Below are 20381 nucleotides of genomic sequence, written 5' to 3' on the forward strand. Positions count from 1 at the left end.
TTTTAAGGCAGAAGATTTGTAATAAAGGGCAGATAGGACACAGTCGTGGGTTTCTTTCTGCTTGGGAAATGGCAGTTCCTAAGAAAAGGATATTAAATGAGAGGCAGGAAGTGTGTTTGCGAAATCTTTTCCCTGAATTTATTCAGTCACCTTTTCTGTTTAAAATGACAACAGTAATCTTACTTCCAATCGCCTTTGGGTGCAAATGAGGGTGCTGACTTAGCAGTCCGATCTGATACATGTTTACTCAGAAGTAAATAACCCTGATTTCAAGAAACTCCATACTTGTCTTATGCCAGGCTCCAGCATTGTCTTTAGCATACGCACCGCCGGGGTGCAAAGATCCGCCCGGCGCCCCTAAATTTAGTTTAGCCCCCAAATTAACTTGTATTAAGCTTATGTCAGACACCATGCTTACGCCTTATCTCTTGCTTACGAAAGAAGAGAGGAAAAAGAAACAAAATTTTTTATTTGCTCATTTATTTACAATACCCTTAATACTTAAGCGTACAACACCACTACACTTAAACTTATAAGTATTATCTAGGCACCTACTTAGGGGACACATCGGTCATGTCAAAGGTGCCGCTGACCCTACGCTGCCGCGTAGAAGCTCAATACAATACGAAACATATTGTTTTGATGGAAGAGTTAATTTCGCATCCACTGCACCGTTGTGAATGACAAGCGCCGCCGTTCTGAGTGACAAGCGCCGCCGCTGGCATGGCGCGTATTTGGTAAATGAGCGCACAAAGTCAGAAGTCCTGTAGTGAAACAGTAGGTATACATTTCGGTAATACCTAGGTATAGAGTTGTACCTCGGGTTAAGAACTTAATTTGTTCTGGAGGTCCGTTCTTAACCTGAAACTGTTCTTAACCTGAGGTACCACTTTAGCTAATGGAGCCTCCCGCTGCCGCTGTGCCACCGCTGCGCGATTTCTGTTCTCATCCTGAAGCAAAGTTAATAACCCGAGGTACTATTTCTGTGTTAGCGGAGTCTGTAACCTGAAGCATATGTAACCTGAAGCTTCTGTAATCCGAGGTACCACTGTATATGTATTTTGTTTTTCTAGCTTGATCAAAATTATTTATTATTTCATAAAAGGGTAGATAGTTAAGAGCTTAGGCAGCTTCAGCAGTGGGCCCTGGTGCCCCCCAGAATTTTGCGCCCGGGTGCCCTGCACCCCTTGCACCCCCGGGTAAAGACGGCCCTGCCAGGCCCGGAGATATGGATCTGCTATGTATCATAGGCTCTCTCAGCCCAGGAGGGTAAATATTGCTTGGGCTAAACCAAACCAAATTACACTAGTTTGAAGAGGGTGTGATTTTGGCAGGGAGGAGATGGGTTGGATGAGGAAGCTGTCTCCCCCATGAATTTGTCCAATCCTCTTTTACAGCCAGCTGAGTTGGCGGCCATCTCTGCCTCCTCTGGAATTAAGGTCCATAGTTTAACTATGCGCTGTGTAAAAAAACCCAAAAAAACTTTCTTTTATCTGTTCTGAGTGACTCCACTCAGGACCTAGGGTGGAGAGCTCCCCACCCCGGACATGTCCTGGGGAACAAACTGGTGAGAGTGGAACGTAATATATAATTTGAACAGTGAAAAAACCAGAGAGGTACATTTTGGCCTCCTAACATTTTTTTATTCTTATTCATACTTACCAAAAGATATACATACCCAGTACAAAGTATCTTTTTATAATACACCAGAATAAAAGAAATGTTTTAAAAATCTAATCTAAAAAGAAAGAGGAGCAAGGATAAAGGAGAAGGGGAAAAGAAAGAAAAGAAAAGAAAAGAAAAGAAAAGACGAGGGGGAGAGAGAGAGGAAAGAGAAAAAGATGAAAAGACTTCTGGTTTTCTATCTATAGTAACTTGCTCAAAGTATTCACTCAAACTGATATCCAACTATTCTATTTTCCACAAGCCAGTATTTTTTCAATCTTCAAATCCAGATATTATATTTTCTCTTTCATGCAAAAAGTCCACAAGAAGCTTCCAGTCCTTAATAAATGTCAATAATGACCAGAGAGGGACATTTTGGGTTGTTTGAAGAGTGATGAGTTTTCCCCCCTTCGTGTCTCAAGATTCTTGCAACGTTTCCAGCCCGTGTTAGTCCGGAGGCTGATAGCTGCAAATGTTTCCAGGTTATATTTTCCCACACAGGCTTCAACATGTGTGAATCGGTGGCTGAGTTGAAAGCTGGCATGTAATACAGTAGCTTTGGGGAGGAAGAGGAGGAGGCGTGAGGTTGGCACTGCACTCATTCTGGCTCCTATGAGCACCTCTTCTTTTGCCGCCTTAGAAAAACCAGCACCGAAGAGGCTCTTTGGGCTTGTCTTGCAACCTGAATTTGTCACCTTCTATTGCTCTGAAAAATGTTTACGCCACTCTTCATATTCTTCTGCCCGCCTCGCTGCCTTTCTCTGCTCCAGCTCAGCCCTCTCACCTGCCCTGGCAGGATCCTCTTAAGCACTTGGAACCACCTGAGCCTTCCCTTATTCCGCTTAGTCTTTTAATGTTCACCCTCCCTTGTTTGGGCATGTTCTGTGCAATGTTTTAATAGCCCTTCTGGGTCATAAGTGCCTTGGACGTGGCTGGCAGAGCACAGCAAGTCTCGCAGAGCTTACTGTGGAAGAGGAAGCTTAGGAGAAGCAGGGTTCACACCCTTGGTGGATTGTGTTGGCTCAGAGGCTGCAGGGCTCTTACCTGGTCAGCTGCTGGTTGCCTTTTCCTAAGCACAGGGAGGGTCCCCAGCCAGCTCAGCACTTGAGCATATGCATCCATCTGTCTTGGGAGACAATGGAGGTGTTGGAAGGTTGCGGTGCCTGCAATGGCTGTAGAGACCGATACAGGAGAGACAGGTTCTGTTGCAGCTGAGGCACATGAAGGTGTCCAGTTGTGCTGCTGCAGATGCACAAGTTGCCTTGGCTTAAAAATTAGGGCCATTTGAATCATTGAAGATTCTTGGGTTTTCCCCGACCACGTATGAGGCCACTGAGTGGGGCATAATGAGCCACTCAGCTGCATTTCAGTTTTTTGTTAAGGCGGAAGATGCAATCCCAAATCTCAAAGCATGCCATGTAGTTAGGTTCTTAATATTCAGAGAACAGCCATCTAGGGTCGTCGCTTCCAGTGGCCATGTTTACGGAGCATCCGTCCTGGTTTGTCTGCAGGGAGATTAGGCAACAGCTGGCTGTTTTTAATGAGCCTTCTTCGCTCCAGTTTGCGCACAGAGAGACTAGACGAAGTCTGGTCTTTTGGGGAAGTGGGTTTGTTGCTCAAGAGCTCTCAATCCGCTTTAATCCACAGACTTGATTTGCCGGTATGTGACTGAATCCCATTCAAAAATTGCGACAGTCCAGAAGCACCCTGGATGGTGTCAGAAGTGGAGCTAGCTGTTCCAGCACCCAGAGCGTGCACCCAGGGGTGGAGCCATGGGGGCAGGGCCAGCATCCCAGGGGGTGCCGCGGTGAGCGTCCCAGGGGCTGAGATGCCCATGGGCGAGCAGCGAGTCCCCCATGGCAGGCTGCTTCCTGGGCTGGTTGGGGGGGGAGCCACGCCGCTTTGCCAGCAGCCTTCCTCCCTTCCCTCTTCCTTTTGACAGCTTGGGGGAGGCTCCCCCCCCCCAGGAAGCAGCCCGGGAGTGGGGGGCAACGGCACACTGCCCGCCTGCAACTCCCAAGCTTCCCCCGAGCTGTCAAAATCAAGGGGGAAGGGGGGAAAGCCACCGGCAAGGCTGTGGAACTCTGCCCCTTCCCCCCGACGGCTCGGGGTAGGCTTGGGAGTCGTGGGCAGGTGGCGCACCGAATGTCACCCCCCTCAGTGATGACACCTGGGGTGGGCTGCCCCCACTGCACCCCCCTTCCTCTGCCCCTGGATGATGTCGATTTTAGCACTTCAGCTGGAAGAGCATCGCTAAGGGCAGATCCACTGCATGCATTTAAAGCGCATCCAACACACATTTAAAGCATGTGATTCCCCCTGAAGAATCCTGGGAACTGTAGTTTCCCTCCTTACAGGGAAACTACACGCCCCAGCACCCTTTGGAAAACTACACTTCCCAGAATTCCTTGGGGAAGTCGTGTGCTTCAAATGTGTGTCGGGTGTCCTGGTGGAAACTTTTCGGTGTGCCCACTGATGAGTGCTTTGGAAACCATGATTGTGGGGGAAGAAGCTTGTAAAGAAAGTGGAGATGGGCATTTGAAGCCTCCTTTGGCATTGCAAAGGGGATGCAGGTGGCGCTGTGGGTTAAAGCCTCAGCGCCTAGGACTTGCCGATCGAAAGGTCAGCGGTTCGAATCCCTGCGGCGGGGTGCGCTCCCGCTGCTCGGTCCCAGCGCCTGCCAACCTAGCAGTTCGAAAGCACCTCCGGGTGCAAGTAGATAAATAGGGACCGCTTACCAGCGGGAAGGTAAACGGTGTTTCCGTGTGCGGCTCTGGCTCACCAGAGCAGCGATGTCACGCTGGCCACGTGACCCGGAAGTGTCTCCGGACAGCGCTGGCCCCTGGCCTCTTGAGTGAGATGGGCGCACAACCCCAGAGTCTGGCAAGACTGGCCCGTATGGGCAGGGGTACCTTTACCTTTACCTTTGGCATTGCAAGGATGGTTGTATCACAGAGCCAGTGTCTGAGTCACAAGTGGAAAGGGTTCCTGATCCATCTCTTCCCCCTCCCCCCCCCCCGGGACCTTGTGATCTGCTGACGATCCACAATTACTGTAAATACAGCTGAGTAATCTGTGTCCTGGGAAATGTGTGTGTGTGTGTGTCTGTGAACCTTTCCCCTGCCAGCTGGCAAACTGCAGAACGCTTGGCTTGTGGCAGGGTTAAAAAGAGGCCAAAGCTCAGCCTGAGAGAACAGGCTTTGCCCATGCGAGGTCCTGGGTTCAATTGTCAATTTCCCATCACAGGTTCTGCAGCATCTGCACCTTAGGTAGCTCCTGTGAGACAGCAGAGAACCAGGACTGGGAAATGTGGTGTGTTCCCTCCCCAGATATTCTACAGCTCCCATCATTCTTGACCATTGTTCATGCTGACTAGGGATGTTGGGAGTTGTAGTCTGCCAATGTGGAGGCCATCGCATTGGCTGTCCCCGGGGCAGTCAGCGTTGGCTGCCCGAACCAATGGGCTGACAGCATAAGGCAGTTTTGTGTGCTCAGATATGCAGGTGACACAACCTTGATGGCAGAAAGTGAGGAGGAATTAAAGAACCTTTTAATGAGGGTGAAAGAGGAGAGCGCAAAATATGGTCTGAAGCTCAACATCAAAAAAACGAAGATCATGGCCACTGGTGCCATCACCTCCTGGCAAATAGAAGGGGAAGAAATGGAGGCAGTGAGAGATTGTACTTTCTTGGGCTCCATGGTCACTGCAGATGGTGACAGCAGTCACAAAATTAAAAGACACCTGCTTCTTGGGAGAAAAGCAATGACAAACCTAGACAGCATCTTAAAAAGCAGAGACATCACCTTGCCAACAAAGGTCCGTATAGTTAAAGCTATGGTTTTTCCAGTAGTGATGTACTGAAGTGAGAGCTGGACCATAAAGAAGGCTGATCGCTGAAGAATTGATGCTCTTGAATTATAGTGCTGGAGGAGACTCTTGAGAGTCCCATGGACTGCAAGAAGATCAAACCTATCCATTCTGAAGGAAATCAGCCCTGAGTGCTCACTGGAAGGACAAATCCTGAAGCTGAGGCTCCAATACTTTGGCCACCTCATGAGAAGAGAAGACTCCCTGGAAAAGACCCTGATGATGGGAAAGATGGAGGGCACAAGGAGAAGGGGACGACAGAGGACGAGATGGTGGGACAGTGTTCTAGAAGCTACCAGCATGAGTTTGACCAAACTGCGGGAGGCAATGGAAGACCAGGAGTGCTTGGCGTTATCCATGGGGTAACGAAGAGTCGGACACGACTAAATGACTAAACAACAACAACAACAGGTACCGATTGGGCATTTACAGGCCAGTTTCCCTTCACTGAAATCTCTGGTCTAGAGTTACGAGTTGCAAAGTGAACCCAGAGCTCAGCGCCCATTGCAGCTCTGCTCAGCTTGTTTGTGTTCTAATGGGTTTCATGATGTTCCTCCAAAGAAACTCAAAGCACACTTCACTTGGAACTATTCCCACAACCAGTCCTCTTCCGAGAGCTGCTGGGTCAGGGTTTCATCAGGAGCTGTTTTAGCAGTTGGCACCATGCAACATGCTGGAGGCAGGGAGGCAAAATGATGTGATGTAGGACCTGGAAGAGCACCCAGTAAGCTCTCCCTACCTGGAGATGCTGAGGATTGAACCTGAGACCTTCAGCATGCAAAGCAGATGCTCTACCACTGCACTATACCTGAAGGAGCATTTCCATCCCTATCGTTCTGCCCGGACACTCAGGTCCAGCTCCGAGGCCCTTCTGGTGGTTCCCTCACTGCCAGAAATGAAGTTACAGGGAACCAGGCAGAGGGGCCTTCTTGGTAGTGGCTCCTGCCCTGTGGAACGCCCTTCCACCAAATGTCAAAGAAATAAACAACTATCTGACTTTTAGAAGACATCCAAAGGCAGTCCTGTTTAGGGAAGCTTTTAATATTTGATGAATTATTGCATTTTAGTATTTTGCTGGAAGCCGCCCAGAGTGGCTGGGGAAACCCAGCCAGATGGGCGGGGTATAAATAATAAATTCTTCTTCTTCTTCTTCTTCTTCTTCTTCTTCTTCTTCTTCTTCTTCTTCTTCTTCTTCTTCTTCACCTTCCGCTAACTTTTAAGCTGCCCCTATTTTAACCTTGCAGTAACACCAGGATACATCATGGACTAGCCGGATGCAGAGGAGTGGATGGAAGAACCAACTGGGGAACCACCAAGGGAAATAGACTCAGAGCCCAGGGAGTGGTGGTGGGACGACCATGAGTGGTCAAAGGGAGAAAAGGGAGAATCCAGGGAAGAGGAGGTGCCGGAAGCATAAGGGGCAACAGGACAGTGAGCTGGGAGAGTCTGTGGCAGAGAAAAGTGCAGAATCAAAGGCAGAAGCTGAAGCAGGGGAGGAGGGAGACCAAGAGGCAGAGATGAGTCAGGCAGGCTGGGGAAGAGTCATGGGTGTCTCCTTCTCTGGCTGCAACAAGCTCACCTCCCCCCTGGTCTTCCAGGACCAGGAGAGGCATGAAGAGGGAGGAGCAGAGACAGGCAGGTTGGCATGGTCTCAGATTGCTTGAAAGGTCAAAACCACTGCAGTGCTCTCCAGAAGTTGTTGGACTCCAACTCCCATCATCCCCAGCCAGCATGTCCAGAGAGCCGGGGTGGTGGTAGTCGGAGCCCTACACTCCCTGGAGAGCCACAGCTTCTGCTTCACAAATGTATCTTGACAGGAAGCCCTGTTGAAGTCCATAGGGATTACTTCTGAGTAGGCCTGCCTAGGATCGCACTGTAATTCCCTGGCATGATTCTCTCTTCTGAGCTGCCTCTCGCAACTCAGTAATAGGAGTGAGTCACTTTTTTGGCACCTCTGAAGGGTGGCATCTCACAGCGCACGTTTCCAAAAGTGTTTCCACATCAAGGAGCGATGGTTTGACGTGCGGAGGAGGCAAGAAGCAACAAACAGCAAAGAACAGTCTGACACAATCTGACATATGGCGCTCTATGCTCAGATCTCCACATTTGCCATTGTTACACACTTCAGACTTGCCTGATGGCTCAGAGACAGGGCATCTGCAATGCAGGCAGGAGGCGCCGGGTTCAAGTCTTGACAGCTCCAGGGAGGGCTGTGATGGGAGGTGCCCAGAGTGGCTCTGGCAACCCAGTCAGGTGGACGACATATAAATGCTGTTGTTGTTGTTGTTGTTGTTGTTGTTGTTGTAACTTAATGCAAGGCAGATGCGCCTCCACTGAGCTATGACCTATTCCCATATATATTTTAATCTGACCCAAAAAAGAGAGAGAAAATGCAGGGGTGAGATGGCTGCTTTAGTCCAATGCAGAGTTAAGCGAACCCTAATTCTGCATGAGACAGAGGTCATGGTTTGTTTCCATTGGGGTGTAAATTCTTGGCTCCATAGATTCCCATCTGTAAAATGGGCACATTGTTTCCCAGAATCTGTCCATGCTTCATTCCTTCACAGTACATATATGTGCATTTATACGTGTGATTTAACACACAACTTGCATATTGAAGATTGGATTTACTGTGCTAAAGTTCATTTTCGGCAGGGATGGCGTGGTGGAGGGGGGGAACCTGACCCCCCTAGCTCCTGAGAAGTGTGATGGTCAGTACTAGGCAAGCTACTTTTTCCTCTGTGATTTGGGTTCCTTCTCTTTCTGCCACCGTTCTGATTTGACTGCTGCCTTGCCCTTTGTGAGTGCTACTCTGGTTAGCTGCTGCGCTTGTGAACTGAAATTAAAGAGGCATAAAAATGTAGACATCAGAAGGCAGCCCTGTTCAGGGAAGTTTTTAATGTGTGACATTTTAATGTATTTTTAATCTTTGTTGGAAGCCGCCCAGAGTGGCTAGGTAAACCCAGCCACATGGGCAGGGTACAAATAATAAATTATTATTATTATTATTATTATTATTATTATTATTATTATTATGAGCTGGAAGGTACCCAGGGATCATCTAGTCCAACCCCCTGCAATGCAGGAAACACAGCTAAAGTGATTAGCTGCCCTCTTACTCAGAGTGTTGTTGGCAGGGGTGACCATTGTTCTTGGATTCCCAGCTCCTGTCATCCCAGGCAGGCAGCATGGCCAATAGTCAGTGAAGAAGAGATATGGGGGCCCACATCATTCTTGTCCCCCTGCCACACCGTAAAGCATACATGGGATTATTCCACCCTGACTAGGAGGATTCCTGCCCATGTTCCTGGAGTCATGAGATTCTTAATCTCAGTGGTCGTGGGTTCGAGTCCCACGCTGGGCAACAGATTCCTGCACTGCAAGGGGGTTGAGCTAGATCAGGCACCCCCAACCTTTGGCCCTCTAAATGTTTTGGACTACAATTCCCATCATCCCTGACCACTGGTCCTGTTAGCTAGGGATCATGGGAGTTGTAGGCCAAAACATCTGGAGGGCCTCAGGTTGGGGATGCCTGAGCTAGATGATCCACATGGTCCCTTCCAACTCTAGAATTCTACGCTTTCATGAGCCATTCACATGCCTTTTCAAGTTGTATGTGAATAAAGAGCTGCCGCGTGGAATTTTAGCTCAGGAAACGTGCCCCAAAGCCTTTATCTGGGATACACCAATCTGCTTTGTCCGTGCTGTCATCAATGTGCTTTCCTTGGAGGGCTCCAGGTTGCAGATTTGCTTGCCCCCGCCATTCCCCCTCCCCGTTTGGCATGCATAAAATAGCTGCACTGTTAAGAGCAAATTGGCTCCGTCGTCGGATAGGCTAGAAAAAATTCCAGCAGCTCCGTTCAGTGAAATGAAAGAATCCTCTACATTTCTAGGTTGCTGGTTATTTGGTCAGCAGGAGGTTTGCCCAGTCTGCCTGCCACAGAGGAAGGATTTTCCCCTTCCCGGTTTGTGTCTGTCATACATTCAGTGAAATCGCATCCCCACCCCCTGGCATTTCTGAGAAATGACTGCGTGTCTCAGTCTGGATGAAAGAACAATGCTTTTACATATATTTAAAACGCAACATTTAGCAGAATGCAGGAAGTGAGTTGCCCCTGGGTTGTTTTAGAAGCCAAGCGATGGTTCAAGGCAGGGGTCAGCAAGGGTTACCTTGCCTGGGCCAGTTTACTCCAGCGGAGATCCCTCCGTCGGCTGGATCACGCGTGCGCAGCCACGATTTCCGGCGTCTGTGCACAAACGATTTCCGGTGTCTGTGTCTACGCAGACGTGATTTCTGGCGTCTGAGCATGTGCAGACGCGATTTTCGGCACCGCGGAAGCGAGTCTCCACGCTACGCTGCACCAGTTTAGCACAGCGCTTGGGGACTGACCGAGCGGTCGGCTTGGTTCGGGGGTGGCTCGTGGACCGGTTAAACGACCCCCGTGGGCCGCTTGTGGTCCATGGGCCTTAGGTTGCCGACCCCTGGTTCAAGGCATCAGAATTCAAAATGGCCTCACTGCGAAGATCTGTCGCTGGCGGACAAGCGTACTTTTGAGGAGACTGGGCTAGACCGACAAATGGTTTGTGTAGGTGTGATGCAGCTTTGTATATTCATAAGTGGAGAGGTGGGTGGTTTATTATTTATTTATTTATTTATTTATTTATTTATTTATTTTTCAAAATTAAAACAAAACATATTATCCAGAAACATATCATTCTTTTTCCCTCCCCAATTTTTCCTCCCCCCCACAAAACCGACCTACCCCCACCCCCCGACTTCCCTCAGTTCCCTTCTTTGATTTCTCTGAGAATGCTGATTTCTGCATGTTACAAAGTTGTATAGATCCTCAAACTATTTAGCTAATTTTTATCAATAAGAAGTTTGTGAATGTTTATTCAAAGCCAGCCAAGGAGTTCAGTTCACTTTGTTGCGTCTAAAAATACCTGTATTTTTTGCTCTATAAGACGCACCAGACCAGTTTTTGGAGGAGGAAAATGAGAAAAAAATATATTCTGAATCTCAGAAGCCAGAACAGCAAGAGGGATCGCTGCGCAGTGAAAGCAGCAATCCCTCTTGCTGTTCTGGCTTCCCCTTACTTTTTAGGAGGGAAAAAGTGAGTCTTATAGAGCAAAAAATACAGTACTTTGTAAAGGGTTCCCATTCATCTTTAAAGTCACAGTTATCCTTGTCCCGTAGCTTATATGTCAGTTTTGCCAGTTCTGCATAGTCCATCATTTTTTCTTGCCATGATTCTTTGGTTGGGCTTTTAGGTGGGTGTTTTTCTAAGAGTCCTTTGGGACTCTGAGAAGCACATCGCCAGAGATTGTTCGAAGCTAAACTTACTGCTCCCACAAGCCATTGGACAGAGGGCTTAATGGCCACATTTATTTCATCACAGGTAGGCACCATCCCTAACTAGCAGGACCAGTGGTCAGGGATGATGGGAGTTGTAGTCCAACAAAGCTGGAGCCCTCAGTTCGAGAAACACTAAAGATGGACTTGTGTTCCTATTTCCTCCTTATTTTCCCTAAACTTTGAAGTGTTTCCTCTCTCCCTGCCCCCCCCATCTTTTGGTGTAGTTTCAGAATATTTGGAAGAGACAATATGTTGTTTGATAAAAATAGCTTGATGGGTCTCGGTTTGGTTATGTTTTCCTGGTTGTATGGCTGAAGAAAAAACAAGTTGTTCTGCTGCCAGCTGTCTGAGAACAAACTGGCAAGCTTCTGTCATATCCATGCAAACGTTTGTGTCTTTGCTTTGCTTTCTAGAACAGTAGCTGTAATGGCCATAGCTGTCAACCGTCCCTTATTTGGTGGGAAAGTCCCTTATCCTAGCGCCTGTCCCTTATTGATGATGTCCCATAAATTTCCCGGGTTTCAAAGGAAGCAGCTCCTCTCCCTCCCTCCCTGCCAGCCAGGGAGGAGGGAGGCTCCAACTGTGTCGCTAGGCTGCGTTGCTCACCCAATAAGGAGTCTAAGAACGACTGGGGGGTGGAGCTTGCATGCCTTGTGCCGACCAAATCGGCCGCATTGCCTGGGGACTCGCCTTTGCTCAGCGCTTCCCAGTGGAGAGGTGACGGTGGTTTCCCTTGCTGCATCCCCTTTGCCGGGTTGCTGCGCTGTGGGAACCACCGCTTGAGGCTTTGTTTGGCTGCTGGCTGGGCTTTCTGCCTTTGGCTCAGAGGGGCTCAGAAGTTGAACATACCTGTGCTCAGAAAATCCCTTATTTTGGCTGCTAATCCCTTATTTTCAAATCTGTAAATTGACAGCTATGGTAATGGCCTGCTCCACAGAGGGCCTTTATTCCAGATTTGTTAAACATTTCTGCTTCTGGCTCCACCCACGATCAGTTCAGGCCCTCCCCTCTGTCAGAATGTGGATCCCCTGACAGACTACCCTCAAGGGATCTCATCCCCTGGCAGAAATAAGGTTGCTCCCATTCATCCTCCCATGTAACATCTTGTTAGAACAGGTTGTACACTGTAATCACTTTTTTCGGCAATATTTTTGACAGCAGTCCTTGTGTTCGTTTTGCAAACTTGCCGATTCCCCCCACAACTATCTAACCACATCAATGAAACAAATATATTCTGCTGCAGTTTCATGCTCCCGTGTTTCGTTCTGGATGCTGTAGTTTGAGCAGTTCATAATAAATGTGTCGGAAGAAGTGCAAGAACCCTTGCAATTGCTTCAACGTGTAGGAATGTTCATTGCAATCCCTCCTCGGCTGCTGCCTTTTCTATGGTGCTCTGCTAAATGGAAAAGGTTTGGGCAGTTGCAACACTAATATTCCACTCGCTAATGCTAAACAGATATTCCTTACTTCTCCCTCTCCCTCAGAGGACTCGGGCTGGCCAGTCTTCTTATAACAGCTTAGCAATTTCCTCCTGCGGTGTGGAACTTACCACGTTCGCCTTGTCCAAAGTTAGCAACCCAATTATCCAGCAAGCGAGGTTCCTCCAACTGATGAGAATAGAACACAAAAGCCAGCAGGGGCAGTCCTGCTTAATTTGGCTCCCTGGATTCATAGCTTCAGGGTCTGTGGTTTGCAAAGGAACATGTGACACCAACCTCTCTCTTCCTCCCTTCTTCCCATAGTCCCTCCTTCCTAGCATCGCTGCTAAAGAATGCCCAAAGCATGCATGCTCCAAACTGCAGAGAGAAATTTAGCCTTGCAGAGCAGATGGCTCCAGCCCACTGCCCGCTACAACCCAGCAACCCTGGAGAACATGCTGACCATTAGAACATAAGAAGGGGCATTCAAACATTAGGGAAGGGGGAAGGGCTGTGGCTCAGACTCAGGTGGAATCTACACATATATTAAAAAATGTTGTGAAAATGCTTTTTTTTATTAAAAACATGTTTAAAAAAATATATTGAATCTGTCATTAGCTCACCATCGCCATCTTGTGTCACATTCATATAATGCACAGCGGGTGGCGCTGTGGTCTAAACCACAGAGCCTAGGATTTGCCAATCAGAAGGTCGGCGGTTTGAATCCCCGCGACGGGGTGAGCTCCCATTGTTCGGTCCGTGCTCCTGCCAACCTAGCAGTTCGAAAGCACGTCAAAGTGCAAGTAGATAAATAGGTATCGCTCCGGCGGGAAGGTAAACGGCGTTTCCGTGCGCTGCTCTGGTTCGCCAGAAGCGGCTTAGTCATGCTGGCTGCATGACCCGGAGGCTGTCTGTGGACAAAGCCAAGCGGAGAAGAGTAACTAGTGGGGTGCCACAGCGTTCTGTCTTGGGCCCGGTCTTATTCAACATCTTTATCAACGACTTGGATGATGGACTCAAGGGCATCCTGATCAAATTTGCAGATGACACCAAACTGGGAGGGGTGGCTAACACCCCAGAGGACAGGATCACACTTCAAAACGACCTTGACAGATTAGAGAACTGGGCCAAAACAAACAAGATGAATTTTAACAGGGAGAAATGTAAAGTATTGCACTTGGGCAAAAAAAATGAGAGGCACAAATACAAGATGGGTGACACCTGGCTTGAGAGCAGTACATGTGAAAAGGATCTAGGAGTCTTGGTTGACCACAAACTTGACATGAGCCAACAGTGTGACGCGGCAGCTAAAAAAGCCAATGCAATTCTGGGCTGCATCAATAGGAGTATAGCATCTAGATCAAGGGAAGTAATAATGCCACTGTATTCTGCTCTGGTCAGACCTCACCTGGAGTACTGTGTCCAGTTCTGGGCACCACAGTTCAAGAAGGACACTGACAAACTGGAACGTGTCCAGAGGAGGGCAACCAAAATGGTCAAAGGCCTGGAAACAATGCCTTATGAGGAACGGCTAAGGGAGCTGGGCATGTTTAGCCTGCAGAAGAGGAGGTTAAGGGGTGATATGATAGCCGTGTTCAAATATATAAAAGGATGTCACATAGAGGAGGGAGAAAGGTTGTTTTCTGCTGCTCCAGAGAAGCGGACACGGAGCAATGGATCCAAACTACAAGAAAGAAGATTCCACCTAAACATTAGGAAGAACTTCCTGACAGTAAGAGCTGTTTGACAGTGGAATTTGCTGCCAAGGAGTGTGGTGGAGTCTCCTTCTTTGGAGGTCTTTAAGCAGAGGCTTGACAACCATATGTCAGGAGTGCTCTGATGGTGTTTCCTGCTTGGCAGGGGGTTGGACTCGATGGCCCTTGTGGTCTCTTCCAACTCTATGATTCTATGATTCTATGAAATGTTGGCTCCCTCGGTCAGTAAAGCAAGATGAGCGCCGCAACCCCAGAGTTGTCCGTGACCGGACTTAACGGTCAGGGGTCCCTTTACCTTTACTAGCTGAGTCCTCAGTATGACCTTCCATTTTGAGTGGGTCTCGCAATTAGGAGGCAGCTGTGCTTCTACTTAATATATATGTGTATTTATTTATTTGCAAAATCTATACACCGATTGGTTTTTGTAAAAACGAACAAACAAACCTCAAAGTGGTTTACAAAGAGAACAAAACAATAGAATTAGAAACGTAACAGTTAATCTTTCAATCATTCAAAGCATAAGATCAACAATAAACTAACAACAGGATTAAAACATACATCCACATTCTACACATGTGGCTAAAGTAAGGTAAAGGGACCCCGACGATTAGGTCCAGTTGTGACTGACTCTGGGGTTGCGGCGCTCATCTCGCTTTATTGGCTGAGGGAGCCAGCGAACAGCTTCCAGGTCATGTGGATAGGCTTGTCTAAACAAAAATCTTTTTAGCAGGTGCCAAAAAGAGTACAGTGAAGGCTCCTGCTTGACTTCAATAGGCAGGGAGTTCCGGAGGAACTAAAATATTGGTATCTTACAAATGTGGAATGGTTGTTACATGGCACCTTTAACAGTGCCAGTTCCGCGATCGAAGAGATCAAGTGGGCATATATTGGGTATGGCGAACTTGCAGGCAAACTGAACCCATTTTTTTTTAATAGGGTTGAGGGTCATTCCATCTCCCTGCTGAAGCAATATAGGAATTTTATATCCATGGAGCTTTATGCTATCCTAGGGTTGCCATATTTTGAAGAGCAAAAAAAGAAGACACATTTGCCCTCCTCTGCTTTTAACTACAGATCGTTATGACAACTATCATTTAAAAAACGCCTACTATATGTAGGCTATAGAACAGGGGGTCAGCAAACTTTTTCAGCAGGGGGCTGGTCCACTGTCCCTCAGACCTTGTGGGGAGCCAGACTATATTTTTTTGGGGGGGGGAGGAGAATGAACAAATTCCTATGCCCCACAAATAACCAAGAGATGCATTTTAAATAAAAGCACACATTCTACTCATGTAAATTAAGGCTTTCAGCAAAATAATAATAATAATAATAATAATTTAAGATGCTTCTCTGCTGTGATTCTCTGCTGCAGACAAGTTTAGCCGGGTGCCTTAGATCGAAGTCTAATGCAGTAGAAAAAGTTTATTGGGTTACTGCAAACAAAAAAAAAAACCAAGCTAAAAAATCCATTTTTTGCCAAATTTTGTGACAAATTTGCACCCAGACCTGGAAAAGGGAATGTGTCCTGGAAAAGGAGGACATATTTCTTGCCCAGCACTGAGCCTCTCCGCAGAACCAGAGCACAGAGGCCATTTCATACAGCAAAGAAATAAGAGCGAGCAGTCCAGGAAACGGAACAAATTCTAGTTCCTCCAGAAGCACAGGGGAGGTATCTGAAGATGAATGGGAGCCAGTGTTTCGGTTGTCATGGCAACAGGCAAGAAGCAGAGACAGGCCTTAGGCTGGCTGTGCTTTGCCCTTTTCAGAGAGGAGGCGAGTGATGCCAAGCCGGACTAGAGGTCTCAGGTGCATCACCTAAGCGAGCCTTGAAGCAAAGTCTCCCACAGGCTGATGTGTCAGGAAGGAGATGGTGAAAGTTAAGAGAATGACAAAGCCAAACGGATAGGTACCCAAAAGAGCTGGAGGGGAAGGGGGAGAGAAAACAAAGCGATCAAAAGAGGAAGGAAATTTTGGGAGCTGTAGTTTGTTGAGGGGGAATAATAGTTAGGAGACCCTGTATTCTCCCTCACAGAGCTCCCGGGGAAGAGGGACTGATTGTTAAACCACTCTGAGAGTTATAGCTCTGTGAGCGGGACTTGGGGTCTCTTAACATCCAGCGACACTTCCCAGAATCCTTTGGGTAGCTTTAATATGAGGAAGCTTAACGTGAGTCCACAGTGTGATGCAACAGCAACAAAGCTAATGGCTGCATCAACTGAAGTATAGTATTCAGTTCAAGGGAAGTAATAGTACCACTCTATTCTGCCTTGGTCAAACCACAGTTCCCAGGATTATTTGAGGTAAGCCATTCACTGTTTAAAGTGGTATGATACTGCCTTAAACAGTATACAGTAAAAAGGTAAAGGACCCCTGGACGGTTAAGTCCAGTCGAAGGCGACTATGGGGTTGCGGTGCTCATCTCACTTCCAGGCTGGCGTTTGTCCACAGACAGCTTTCCGGCTCATGTGGCCAGCATGACTAAACCACTTCTGGCACAATGGAAGACCGTGACAGAAACCAGAGCGCACGGAAACACCGTTTACCTTCCTGCCGCAGTGGTACCTATTTATCTATTTGTGCTGGTTATCCAGTGATAGCCAAACATGGCCCTCCAGCTGTTTTGGGACTACAACTCCCATCATCCCTAGCTAACAGAACCAGTGGTCAGGGATGGTGGGAATTGTAGTCCCCAAACAGCTGGAGGGCCAAGTTTGGTTATGCTTTCGAACTGCTAGGTTGCTAGGGTTGCCATATTTCAACAAGTGAAAATCTGAACACAAAAGTTGTCGAGCTGTTTTGGGGGGGACACCGCTTCTGACTGCAGTATTCTGTGTATGTCCAGACGTATGGCATATGCAAATTCCAGACGTATGGCAGGTTGGCAGAAGCTGGGACAGAGCAACGGGAGCTTACTACCATTGAGTGGATTCGAACTGCCAACCTTCCGATCAAGAATGTGGCTCTCAAGTCAAGAATTCTTCTCCCCACCCTATGACAATGTGGAGCGGGGAGCAAGCGAGATCACTCCAGTCAGGAGTGGGTGACGATTAACCCCTTGAAATTTCAGGTGCAGAGGAGCTATTTTCCCTGTTCCCAGTTCTATAGGGTTGTAGTCGTGGTTTTAAAATTTGCCTCTTGGAACAGACTGTCACAACAAATAAGCTAAAAAAGGAACAACAAACTAAAAATGACTGCAGTGCAGCTTTAGAAAAAAGCCTCCCCAAACATTTTGCCATTGGAAACTTTATCTGTGAGCAAGGCTTGAACCAGATGACTTACTGGGAAAAATTTCTTTCCCCCTTCCCTCCCCAAACGTAATGTATTGACTGGGGTGGTAATGTTGGTCTTCTTTTGTTTGTCATTAAGATCTGTTTCTCTTTTTCCTTGTTCCTTGTTCCTTCTCTTTCGAATTACTGACTCTGCTTGGCTCTTCTCCCATTTTACATCTTCTGCTAGTAGTTATTTGTCTCCTGCCTGGGCCTGTTTTCCAACCTCACTGCCTGAAGTCGGATCCCATTTCTCTTTTCCTCTTCCTGAGATTGCAGCGGAGGTCTCATTCACACATAGCGCAAGGAGGCCACCTTAAACAACCATGGCTATAGTATACCTCCACAGTGCTACAATTCCCAACAGAGGAGCCATTAATGGATGCTGGGTTTTTGCTGACGTTTTTATGTGTAAAGTGCTTCCCATCACATTTTCTTTTGGCAGATGACACAACCTTGATGGCAGAAAGTGAGGAGGAATTAAAGAACCTTTTAACGAGGGTGAAAGGGGAGAGCGCAAAATATGGTCTAAAGCTCAACATCAAAAAAACTAAGATCATGGCCACTGGTCCCATCACCTCCTGGCAAATAGAAGGGGAAGAAATGGAGGCAGTGAAAGGTTTTACTTTCTTGGGCTCCATGATCACTGCAGATGGTGACAGCAGTCATGAAATTAAAAGACGTCTGCTTCTTGGGAGAAAAGCGATGACAAACCTAGACAGCATCTTAAAAAGCAGAGACATCACCTTGCTGACAAAGATCCGTATAGTCAAAGCCAGTAGGGCTGTATGGAAGTAAGAGCTGGACCATAAAGAAGGCTGATTGCCGGAGAATTGATGGTTTTGAATTATGGTGCTGGAGGAGACTCTTGAGAGTCCCATGAACTGCAAGAAGATCAAACCTATCCATTCTGAAGGAAATCAGCCCTGAGTGCTCACTGGAAGGACAGATCCTGAAGCTGAGGCTCCAGTCCTTTGGCCACCTCGTGAGAAGAGAAGACTCCGTGGAAAAGACCCTGATGTTGAGGAAGATTGAGGGAGGAGAAGGGGATGACAGAGGACAAAATGGTTGGACAGTGTTCTCGAAGCTACGAACATGAGTTTGACCAAGCTGTGGGAGGCAGTGGAAGACAGGAGTGCCTGGCATGCTCTGGTCCATGGAGTCACGAAGAGCTGGACACAACTAAACAATAACATCATAGGGATTGATGGTTCTTCCCAAATGACAATGACTCAAAGAACACAATAGGTGCTATTCAACTGAAGTTTACTCAGAGCAGACTTACTGAAATGCATGGCCCTAACTTACTCACCTCTGTTGATTTCAGAGGGTCTACTCTGAGTAAAGTTGAGTATCACCTGCATGATATTCATGTGACTCATGACAGGATCAGTGGTTCCCACTGTGGGCAGTGCCCCCCTCTGTGGGGAGGGGGATTACCTGGGGAGGGTATTAAGAGGCAAGGGGGCACCAGGAGGAGCTGTAAATAAGTATGACTCTGAAAAGTGGATATTGCGGGCCGAGTTTTGAGAAATTAAAAGATAAAGTGCGAGACTGGCTTCACTATTATCAAATAATGGAGGTTTACAAGTTGGGCAGGAAAATTGGCTTCCAGGTGGAAAAATCAAAATTGGAAGCAGAATTGTTAGAACCCAAAACTAAGAATTTGTCAAAAATGTATAACTTGCTGTTGAAATGGAATACGCAGGATGAAACGGTTAAATCAGCCATGATTAAGTGGGCACAAGATATTGGTCATAACATTATGTTTGCTGACTGGGAAAAGTTGTGGACCACCGGTATGAAATTTACGGCATGTAATGCCCTAAGAGAGAATATTATGAAAATGATTTATAGGTGGTACATGACCCCAGTCAAGCTTGCAAAAATTTACCACTTACCTGATAATAAATGTTGGAAATGTAAAGAAAATGAAGGTACATTCTTTCACCTTTGGTGGACGTGCCCAAAGATTAAGGCTTTCTGGGAAATGATATATAATGAAATGAAAAAGGTATTTAAATATACCTTCCTGAAGAAACCAGAGGCCTTTCTCCTGGGTATGGTCAGCCAATTGGTGCCAAAGAAGGATAGAACATTCTTTATGTATGCTACAACAGCAGCAAGAATACTCATCACAAAGTATTGGAAGACACAAGATCTACCCACCTTGGAAGAATGGCAGATGAAGGTGATAGACTATATGGGACTGGCAGAAATGACTGGCAGAATCCGAGACCAAGGAAGAGAGACGGTGGAAGAAGATTAGAAGAAATTTAAGGATTATCTTAGGAAACATTGCAAAATTAATGAATGTTAGAATGATATTGGTTTAGAAATTAAGTGGTTTTCAGCTGTAATGATTAAGCAAAAAGAAAAGAAAGGCTAAAAAATAAATGAAAAATAAGGGAGAGGATTTGCTGAATTAATAATTAGAAATTGGAATACAGAAAGGGGAGGTATGAGGAGGTCGGGGAAGTAAGTTATAAGAAAATAAGGGATTAAAACTATACTTGTTTGTGTTTTTTGTATTGTTGTTTTGTTTTGTTTTTATATAATTTTTGAAACTTTAATAAATATCTTTTAAAAAAAGAAAAGAAAAGTGGATATTGCTGGATCAAGTCCATCATTTTTGTTGAATTAAATAGTTTTAACTGGATTTTGAATAAATGTGTAATCAGTGGTCACTGTTTTGAATTTTATTGTGTTTTTTATCTTCCTTGGTGGGTCATGCAAACTGCTATTTTGAATGATGCTTTTTAGGGGGTGGGGTAGGGGGGCACTGGGCAGATCTGAAAAGATTTGGGAACCACCCATCTGGATGATTCAAGCATCACTTGGGGAGGGCAGAATTTGGGGTAGCATCTATGCTGGGGGTGTTTGTGTGTAATTAAATTTTTGCTTTTACAATTTAAAATACTCATTTAAACATCCTTAAAATATCAATGACTTCCCTCCTTCTCTTTCCATGGTTCATTTTACATATCATAAAAATCCCTGCATAGTTTACAAAAACTAAACCATGCAGTATTCCATTATTACATCCATCAAAACTTATTAGCACTCTTGAATTTATCTTAATGCTGCCCATGT

At 46.6% G+C, this 20381-nt stretch overlaps 1 protein-coding gene across 1 annotated transcript in view; it reads left to right on the forward strand.

Moving 5' to 3' along the window:
* Positions 1–20381, forward strand: part of PRKCH (protein kinase C eta) — a 117175-nt gene that overhangs the window by 83573 nt on the left and 13221 nt on the right. The gene's annotated exons all lie outside the window — the stretch shown is intronic.

The sequence above is a fragment of the Podarcis gaigeae genome, assembly GCF_964106915.1.
Source record: "Podarcis gaigeae genome assembly, chromosome: 1".
Classification (NCBI taxonomy): Eukaryota; Metazoa; Chordata; class Lepidosauria; order Squamata; family Lacertidae; genus Podarcis; species Podarcis gaigeae.